The sequence below is a fragment of the Cyanistes caeruleus genome, chromosome 12 (genome assembly GCF_971803275.1).
Source record: "Cyanistes caeruleus chromosome 12, bCyaCae1.hap1.1, whole genome shotgun sequence".
NCBI lineage: Eukaryota > Metazoa > Chordata > Aves > Passeriformes > Paridae > Cyanistes > Cyanistes caeruleus.
In genome coordinates this window covers 19,712,426-19,722,678 of record NC_141712.1, presented here as the reverse complement: position 1 = coordinate 19,722,678, position 10,253 = coordinate 19,712,426, and the positions used below count along the sequence as shown (strand labels likewise).

General features: G+C 52.6%; 1 long non-coding RNA gene across 3 annotated transcripts; it reads right to left on the bottom strand.

Moving 5' to 3' along the window:
• Window positions 1-2,381: 2,381 nt before the first annotated feature.
• Window positions 2,382-10,219, bottom strand: LOC111934418 (uncharacterized). 3 transcript variants are annotated; one of them, XR_015275478.1, is made up of 6 exons: window positions 6,342-10,219; window positions 6,095-6,251; window positions 4,719-4,833; window positions 3,745-3,914; window positions 3,377-3,629; window positions 2,382-2,604 (listed from the first exon to the last, which is right to left on the bottom strand). It is a non-coding gene; the product is annotated as an uncharacterized LOC111934418 (long non-coding RNA). The 3 variants fall into 3 exon arrangements; XR_015275477.1 differs by having other exon boundaries at window positions 6,100-6,251; window positions 6,342-6,505; XR_015275479.1 differs by having other exon boundaries at window positions 4,719-4,850; window positions 6,100-6,236; window positions 6,342-6,395.
• Window positions 10,220-10,253: the final 34 nt, after the last annotated feature.

The following is a 10,253-nucleotide window of genomic DNA, read 5'->3' as shown; positions in this document are numbered from 1 at the left end:
TCTGTCACAGCCTTTTCAGATGTTCATCGCTGAACAACAGCGAAGTTGGGGCTGTAATTTGTGCTGCAGAGTGTGGAGCAGGAGGAGGGGAGTCCTCTCCACCAGTAACTGCCGCAGGATTTATGGACACTTCTCCCAATCTTTTTTTTTCCCGAGTAGGAGAGGCTTTGCCTCGCTTTCCGCTGTTGCCAGCTTGTTCAGGCAGCTGGAGCCGAGAAGTCCGGGTGGATTTAGAGCCCTGCTGGGAGGGTTGACAGCAGCTTTCAGGGAATTTGGGGCTGGCCCTGCAGGATCTGCAATGCGGGGCTGCGCCTCTCACTGGGCTCAGGCTCTGCTTTGGGGCTGGATCTTCCCGTCCTCCCCTCGTTTGGGGATGAAACGTGGGAAAATCCCACTGATGCAGCTGGCAAAGGAATCCCAGAGTGATTTGGGTTGGAGAAGAACTTAAAGATTTGCTGGCTGGCTGATATTGAGGTGCAGGCTTGGGGAGAGCTGGTTCATCAGGCTCTGTGCAGCTCCAGGATGCAAACCAGGGGCTCCCTGCCTGCTCTGGCAGCCTGGGGGGAAGTTTCTGGAGAGCTGGGATGATATTTAGAGAATTTCTCGCTCTCTGCACCCACCTGAGAGGAGGTTGGAGCCAGGTGGGGATGGTCTCTCCTCTCAAGGAACAAGGAGAGGACAAGAGGAGATGCTGGAGCTGGGGAGGCCAGGCTGTGTTTTCTTGTTCCCTGGGATGATTTTGGGAGCCAACGCTGCTCTTCTCACTGAAAACCTTTAGGATCTGGATCTGGTTTGGGGCTGTGCTGATGTGAGGGGCAGGGTTCCCCTCTGGGTTTATTTTGGGGATTCTGCTCCCAACCAATTTAAAATCAACATTGGACAGTTCCAGTGGGTGACATCCCAGGGGTTTTGTGCTCAGCCATCACCAGCCCCAGGTCAAACTCCTCTCTCCTCGCTGGCACCTCTGGCCCTGCTGTGGGGAGGGGAGATGAGCAAGAACCTGCCTTGAGTTTCCATCCCAGCCACCCCCTGCCTCATCCCAGGGGATCAATCACATCCTCGGATCTCTGCTGGCCACAATCCTTCACCCCTGGGTGTCCCAGTGCTGTCCCCAGCCTGCCCTGTCCCAGAGGACACCACCACACACACGGGGTGTCCCAGCAAAAGCTTTGGCTTGGATGTATTTTTGTGGGATGATGTGAACAGTTCCAGGAGTTGGGATTTTCTTGGTCTGATACTTGCAAGGTTTTATTTTTCATCTGTGTAAAAATAAAGTTCATGTTCAAAGCTGAGTTGAGAAGGCTGTGAAGGGCATTCCATAATCCCATGGAGGTTCCAACAGGACACATCTATACCCCTTGTGGCAGCTAATAATACACTAATTATTACCAATACTAATAAATCTATTATTTATTTGAAGAAATAATCCTAGTTTGAGGTGATTATACAATATGAGTGATATATTTGAGCAATAGGTGATTACACCACTGGATCCTATAAGAAAATACTGTAAATAGAACTTAATAAATCCCAACAGCAGAATTTATTGATGAGTGTATTAATAGCTAACACCAATGCTGTAGATGCCAATGCTTACAGGAGATGATAATAAACACTAATTAAAAAAATAAATTCATTAATAATCAATTAAATAAATATTGATATTAATAAAGCTAAGAACCAGCCCCTGTCTCTGTGCTGACAAAGGATGGGTGACACCACTGGGTGACCCTGAGGCCTTGGGCTCCCCTGGGCTGGGCTGGCAGTGTTTGAGCCATTTCACAGAAGTGTCCCTTCCTCTTTGGGCACAGCTCACAAGAATTAACCCCTGTGTCCCCAGCTGACCCTGCACGCAATGGATGGAGACACAAATCACCTCAAGCAACCCTCAGATCAATTAAAAAATACTCCAATGACCTCAAGTAAACCTGAAGAGGGTCTCAGTTGACCTCAAATGACCCCTGTGACCTCGAGTAACCCCTGGATCAATTTTTAAAGACTCAAATGACCTCAAGTAACCCCTGTGACCTCAAATGACCCCTGTGACCTCAAGTAACCTCGATCAGGGCCTCAAATGACCTCAAATGACCTCTGTGACTTCAAGTAACCCCAAACAGGGGCTGAAATGACCTCAAATAACCCCTGGATCAATTTTAAGACCCTCCAATGACCTCAAGTAACCCCTGTGACCTCAGAAAAATATAATGAAGAGTTCAGTGTATAAAATCTCATTCCAACGCTGCTGCTGGGCAAGGTGTGATAACAATTCTGACATTAATTCCCTCTCTAAGCTGCCAAAGGGAGGCCAGGTCCCTCCTTTCCCCAGTTTGTGTAGAATTCCAAACCAGTTCTTCCACGATAAAAGATGTCTTTTTACTTGATAGGATACACCAATGTTTTATTATTCAATTTAATGGGGAGTTTCAGGGGATCTTTATTTTCTCTGCACTCCAGCAGATGCATCCCATGGGAAAAAAAGCTGCTGAGAACAGAGCCACTGAGACAGTCCTGGGTGGGATTTGTCCTCAGGTTCTGCAACCCCAGAGCAGGCTCACTCTGCTCTGTGCCATCCCTTAAACAGGCAGTGGCAGCACAAGGAATGATCTAGAAAGAGAAAGAGAATACGTGAGAAAATAACCTCAGACTCGAATCTCCAGGGTTCAAGGAGTAACACAAACCCTCCTGTTTGTGGGAGCAAACTCCATCACCCAGCTTTGAATTTGTGCTTTATTTTCATTAGCTTTATTAGGGTTAAAAATATAATTAATAAAATTAAATATTTTAAATAATATTTTAAATAATATTTTAAATAATATTTTAAATAATATTTTAAAATAAAATTAATATTTTTTCTAATTAAAATTAATTCAATTAATTCATCAAATAAATATATTTAAAATTGTTAATATTTTTATTAATTACTAGTATTATTTTGTTTTCTTTTATTAGTGTTTATTATCATTTTATTAGTGTTTATTATCATCTCCTGTAAGCATTGGCATCTACAGCATTGATATTAGCTATTAATACACTCATCAATTAAGTCTGCTGTTGGGATCTATTAAATTCTATTTACAATATTGCCTTTTAGGATCCAGTAGTATAATCACCTATTGCAACATAAAAATAGGATTATTTCTTCAAAGAAATAGTAGATTTATTCATATTGGCAATTAGCAATGTATTATTAGCTGTCTCAGGGGTATAAATGTGTCCTATCCCAGACACCTCTCTATCACCTTCAACCCTTCTGCACTCCACTACAGCTGAAGTGCCTGGGAAACCCCAAAAAACAAATTTTACCAGACTCTCTGAGCAAGTTTGGGGTAAAAAACCCCACATCCAAACCTTCCCACATGTGTACAGAACAGATTACCTGAAAAAGCTTCACGTCCTTCCACAAGCAGGGATTAATGGGATCATTTTCCCTGATATTGCTGTGGCTTCTCCAGAACAGAGAATGGATCCAGCTTTGCTGCTCAAGCAGCACCTGAGAGGTTCAGACACGGCCAGGTGACACCCGAGGGGCTGGAGCAGGGCTGGCAGAAGGAAATCCAAGAGCAGGAAGGGTTTGAAGGTAGCAGGCACACAGAAAGTTTCCAGAGCGATGGATTTCTCACTCTTCAGTTCTGCCAAAACAGAGAGAGAGAAAACAAGAGGTGAGGGATGAACACAAAGCCAATCCTCTGCTGCAGGTGGGGTAGTGACACACACAGGGGGGTGGGGGACAGCTGGGACACCCACCTGAGGGGAGAGGAGGGGGTGTGAGGTGTGCAGAGCCAGGCAGGGGCTCTCTCCTGCCTTTATTTATGAAATCTTGCCTTTATTGTGCAGGAAGATGACAGCACCCAGCACAACCTCCACGATGATGGCCACAGTGATCACCCCTTGGCTCTCTGCTGTTGACTTCTGATCTAAACACAACACAGAGAGAAAGTTTAATTGTTAATTAATTATTGCCTGGCCCACTGTGATCCCATCCATCTTCCCTTGTGTATTAGGAAAGGGCATCTTCTCCCAAAAAAGCTTCCCCAGCCACCTATAGGATGCAGATTTCGGTACAGAAATGCTCTTTTGGGGCAGTTTCTGTAGGAACACAGAAATTCTGCCCCATGTGCCATAGGAGGGTGGATAACAGGAATTCCTGCAAGGCACCAGTCATCCCTCTGCTTCCTTGCCCAGTGGGTCTGGGCTGTAAGAAACTGCCCTGCTGGGGACAAGCAAGCAGCTTTTCACTGCTGGGGACACAGCCTCCGCCTCCCTCCTGGCTTGGCAGGGAGAGGAGCAGTGAGAGGAGCACTGCCAAGCTCCCTCCCAGGGCTAGAGGTAAACATCTCAATCTCAGGGGTGTCAGAGACCCCTGGAAACAGAAGCCACCCCACAGATTTTAGGATGGGATCCCTGCCAGCCCTGCAGAGCAGCTGCCCAGCAGTGCTGCCCTCCTGCCCCAGCACTCACTGCAGACACAGCTCGGGGCTGCTCTCGCCCACGCCTGGCACACAAAGGTCCTGGCACTGTCACCTTGCTGATGGACACAGCCTTGTCCCCACAGCTGGTCCTTGCAGTCAGTGTTGTTCCCCTGGCCGTGATGAGGCTCAGCCTCACCTGCTTGTTGCTGTGCCCACCTGCACAGCTGGGCTGGGGAGCCCGGCAGAAGCCCTGGGCTGGTTGCCACCCCAGCCCTCCAGCCAGAGCTGCTCTCCCAGGCCAGCACTCACCCAGAACCAGTCGATGTAGGTGTAGGAAGCATCTTCAGGGATGTAGAAGTGGCTGTGCCCCCGATCTCTGCTTCCACCACGGCTGGCATGGAGATCTCCAGCTTGCTGACTGCAGCTGTGGGGCAGAATTTGCTGTTAGGGGCAGGAGGGATGGGGAAGAATGAGCTGAGCATGGCCTGCTCCCATCTGCATCCTCCAAAAGCGCTGGGGCAGTGCCAGTGTCCCCTAGACAGTGTCCCAGCCCAGCAGCAGTGACAGCCAGGAGCCACCCACTGCCTTCAGCATGCACAGAGAGCCATTGATCCTGCTCCCTGAGAGGGGACACGGCCTGTCGTGCCCACACCAGCTGTGTCCCAGCACACCGGTGGGAGGCAGCGTGTCCCTGACCAGCACAGCACAGCCAGGACTCCCAGGACACCCCACAAGCTCTGACCCTGCTGCCCCAGCAGGAACCCAGCAGTCAAAGCCTCCATCCCTGCGGCATTCCCAAGGCTTCCCCTCGCTGCTGCTCTGCCCACGGCACCCCTGTGAGCAGAGCTTGCCCATCCCTGCACCCCACCTTCCCTCCCAGCCCAGCCAGCTGCAGTAATGGAGCTGCTGGTCCTGCTCCAGAGAGGATGGGCAAGGTAATGGCTATTGATCCAGGCCATGGAGCTGCTTCCCAAGGGATTGGGAGCAGAGCAGCCCCAGCCGGGCAGAGCAGAGACGAGGCTGGCATCACAGCAAGGATGGGAGTGTCACTGCCACCATCCCTGCCAAAGCAAAGGGGGCTCTGCTCACCCTGGGCTGGCACACGGCCCTGCCCAGGGGACAACAGCCTGTCCCCAAGCCACAGAGCCAGGCTGGGCACAAGAGGCTTGGAGGAAACTTTCGACTGTGTCAACATCTCCCTTGATAGCGCCTGCTCGGTAACAGCCACAGCTGAGACCTCAAAGGGCAGCGCCGTGCCCACAAAATGCTCTTTGTTTGCAGTGGGTATGTGGTGGCACAATGCCAAAACGCAGCAGGAGCCCTCCTGCCACAGCAAAGGTCCCAGCAGGCAGGATCAGCCACCCCAGAGCTCCCCAGCACACAGGTTTTGGCCCTCGCCCATCCCTTCAGCACATCACGGTCGGCACTAAGCAAAGAGGGATGAGCAAAGCACAGCACAGCAAGGAAGGTGCTGGAAAAACAGGTGGAAGTCCCAGAGATAAGCACACACCATCCAGCCTGGTCTCGGACACTTCCAGGGATCCAGGGCTGCCCCACCCTCACAGGGAACAGTTTCTCCCGAATATCCCATCTCACCCTGCCCTCTGACAATGTGAAGCCGTTCCCCCTTGTCCAAAGTCCCTCCCAGAGCTGGGATTCAGGCTGGTGGGAGGCAGGAAACTCACCTCACCTTGTAACTGCAGCAGAAATCTTCATCAGCACTTTGCAAGGCAGCAGCTTTCGCTCTCCCTTCCCATCCCCGAGCTCAGAACATGGAGAAGCCTCAGGAGGTGAAGCCTCAGGAGGTGAAGCCTCTGGAGGTGAAGCCTCAGGAGGTGAAGCCTCAGGAGGTGAAGCCTCTGGAGGTGAAGCCTCTGGAGGTGAAGCCTCAGGAGGTGAAGCCTCAGGAGGTGAAGCCTCTGGAGGTGAAGCCTCTGGAGGTGAAGCCTCAGGAGGTGAAGCCTCCAGCTTTCCCCAGGTGCTGCCGGATCCTCACTCGGCGTCCAGAGAGGTGGAGCCCGGATTGATGTCACCTGGTGCCAGGCCCGGCATCCCGCCTGGGTGGTGGCAGCTGTGGCACGGCCAGCCCGCCACCCCTAAAGAGGGACCCCAAAACATCTGGCAGAGGCCGTTGTGCCCCCCGGCCGTGCCAGCTGTGCCTGCAGCCGGTTTCGTAGCCCCATCCAGTGTCTGCCAGGAGAACTGCACGGCTGGCTCCCGGGCCGGGCAGCGCTTGGCCCCGCGGGGCTCACGGAGCTTTGGCTCCCGCTGCCCTCAAGGCCGGGACGAGGCTGGAAAAGCCGCCCGGCTGATGTGCTCCAGCTGCTTTCCCGCTGGGAAAAGCACGGGTGGGGAAGGGGGGTCTGGGCAGGGCCGTCACCCCGTGCCTCCCTCGGTACCCGGTGGCAGCGGTGGGTAAATAGCGAAGGTGAGGGTGCCCAAGGCTCTTTGGGGGTTGATGTGGGAAGGGAAGCCCTTCCCAGGGTGGGGAAGCTGTGTCGGGATTCCACGGGAAGGCCCAGAAACGACGAGCAGTGCCCAGCTGGCTGCAGAGCTCCCCCCTTTAGATTCTCTGGTGTCTAACACATGGGGGCTCTGCCTGGTCTCAGTGCTTTGCAGCTCTCTCCGCTGAATGCTGCTGAGTTTCCTCAGGATTGTGGGAAGCAGACCTGCTGAAATCCCCTTATTCCTCCCTCCAGACATGCAACATCTCCAGATGTTTCCTCTTGCCCTGTGGGACGTGTCCAAGAAAACCCAGGGGACTCCTCACTGTCCTTCCCACTGGGACTGGGGCATGTTCAGCTTTTAAGTCTCTAAACACAGAGAGAAGAATCCTACCACTAAAACATTTGATTTCATCCTTCTCTGAATGATTTACAATTAAAATTGGACTATTCCCATGGAGAAACATAACTTTGATTTGTTTTAATTTATTTGTTTTTCCCCTTTGCAGGAGCCTGAATTTCCCAAATCCATTTTCCTGCAGCAGAGGGAAGCTGCTGGGAAGGGCTGTGCTGTAGCTCCTTTAGGAAAGGCCCAAAGGCAAGGCTGAGTCACTGAGACAGAGCTGCAGAGAGGGGCTGGACAGTAATAAAACACATCTGTCCTCTGTGGCCACATCCCAGATGTGAGTCACATCCTCTCCGTCCTCACTCCCAACTCCAGGCCATGTTTGGACAAGGTCACTGCAGCTCCTTGTCCAGCCAGGAGACACAGGGGGTGCCTTGGCTGAGTTGTTTTTACCCCCTGCTGGTTTCCCCAAAGGACTCTGAACATATCTTCCAGCAGTCCTTGGCCTTGGGCTCAGCCAAGCTTGCTCCTCTGCAAGCAAAGAGGGATGGGCAGCTCTGTAAACACTGGATAAGCTGGAAAATCCCAGAAAATCCGCATGCTTTCTCTCCCTCTGCAGCTGGCTGGGGATGGAGCTCAGGGATGGGGCAGGATGCAGGACTGAGGGGGCCAAACCCAGCAGGCAGTTCCCTTCTCTCCTGGTGCTATTTCTGACAGCACTGCAGAAGCTTTTTGTGGTTTTTTTCCAGCCCTAAGGCTTTTCCATGCATCATGGCTTCCCAAGGAAGAGGAGGAATGCTGAGCCGGCTGGCTTGGGACCAGCAGGCTCTGGAGCCCCCACCATCAAAAAATGACAGCCCTGATCCTGGGAAGCTGTTGCAAAAGGTGAAAGCTTTGTGTGTGTCCTTGCTGGGAATGGAGAGTGAAGGGAGATTTTCCTCCTCCTTTCCCAGCCAGGATGGAAGCAGGTGTGTTTTCCCCCAGAGCACGCTGTCTTTATCTGGCAGCTGATCTGCTCAGCTGCATCCCCAAGCTTGTGCTTTATGAGCCATTTCTGCACTTTCTCCATGAAATGGGACATTTTTGGCTGCAACCCTGGGATAAAAATCCCTTGGGGCCAGGTGGGACATGAATTCTCTTGTGTCATCTCTGCTCAAGGTCACCTTCTCCAGCCTTTAGCTTTCAAAGATAAACACCTTTCCTTCTCCCTGGGGATCGGGAATTCAGGGTGTGAGCAGCCCTTTCAGCAAGAAATCCAGGGATCTGGCTCAAAAAAAAGAAGACTGAGGTCCTCAGGGGAGTGCTGTGGGGCTGGCAGCCAGCAAAGCTACTTCCTTGCCGAAGGGAGGCAAAATTGAGCAGTTTTCCTTGGCTGGCCTCTCCTGCCACTGCGTGTGCCGCTTCCAGGCAGGATGTTCGGGGACATGAGGGGACAGCAGGGCCACTGCTCGCTTCCCGCAGGCTCCCAGCTTTGCTGTCACTCAGGCCGTGCTGGAAGTGGGTCTGAAATGACCTTTTCCCTCCACAGACCCGTGGGTTGTTGCTTTAGCCTGTGGGTTTTGGCATCCAGCCCCTCCATCCCTCACAGAGGGGATGGCTGCTTGAACAGGAGCCGGTCCCTGGAGCAGGCGAGGAAAAGGATGCTGGAGCTGCTTCGCTGGGTGGTCAAGTTTCCCAAGATGGCACTGTGGTGGCTTTTTCAAAGCTGTCACTGCCAGCAGAAGGGAAAAAACCCCCCTCCTGGATAACGCAGGTCTGCGCAGGGCAAATATTTGACGTGGTGAATAAATGAGCAGGAGGGAGACGTCAGGGAGAGCAGGGAGCTCTGACTCATGTTCCCACAGCGCTCCAGACACCTTCCCGGCAGGCAGCTGCCAAATGTCCCTGTCCCTGCAGCGTGGCAGGCAGAGGAGTGTTCCCACTGCCCTGCTGGCAGCCAGGGATCTTTGCAGATCTCCAGGGGTGCCGTGGATACCCCCAGGAGGGTTGAGACAGCCCCAGGAGTGATGGAGAGGCAGCAGCAAGGGGGTGTCTGGGAATGGGATTTTGGGTTGGGGCTGCTGTTTCTGCCCCTCCTCCCCTCACTTTCTTGGGGATGCTGAGTTTAATCCAGCCTTATTCCCTTTTGGATGCTCCTGTTGAACAAACAGCCTGGGGATGCTGCAGCCATCTCGCTGTCAGCGTGACAGGCTTCACCTCCTGGCTCTGACACAGGTTTGGGGTGAAAATAGCGGGCAATTTCCTCCCTCCCAACATGCAATTTAAGCATGTGGTGAAGCAGCAGCGTTTCTCTGGCTGGAAAGCTGCTCGGTGTGAGCATTTGAGCAGAACTCTGTGGTTTTCCTGCCTGTCCGCCTGCAGCTGCAGGGGAAAAGCGGAAGATCTCGGCTGAACTCTCGTTTCCCATCAGGGCAGCGCTTGTGCACAGCGGGAAGGGCCAACCTGCAATTCAATCTCCAGCTCTGGGGACAATACAGCCTGTGTCCTGCTGCTGACAGCCATCCTGCGCAGGGACAGGCTGTCCCAGCCTCGTGCCACCGGAGCCTGGAGGGACAGCTTGTGCCTCTGAGAACACGGTGTATTTTGTGATGTGTGTCGGCTTTGCTGCCTGTGTGTGACTGGGAAATGCTCTCTCCCCCACCGGCTGCGTCCTGAGGTTTGTGGATATGAAAGTCCACATGCCTCTTTCTTCTTTTTAATTGCTATAATTTGTCTGGCTCTTACCCGTGGTCAGGAGCAAGGCTTGGCTCTGAGTTCCCTCCGTGGATTTATTTTGGTTTCTATGCTGTGCAAAAAAACCAAACCACCCCAGCCCCTCGTGTGGTGCCCTGGGTGTGCATCCCGTGCCCGGGCAATTTTCCTCGCTGGAGTAATTTCCTTACCCCCAGTGGGACATCTCTTGTGAATAAAGCTATGTGGGATAAGAGGCTGAAAACCACAGCCTGGGAAATTTATGCAGAGGAGGAGAGGAGGGAGATTGTTCCTAGCAGGCGAGCGGCGGTGCTGATTGCTGTTCTCATGGCAGGCGGATGGGTATGGGGCTCATTAGCGGGC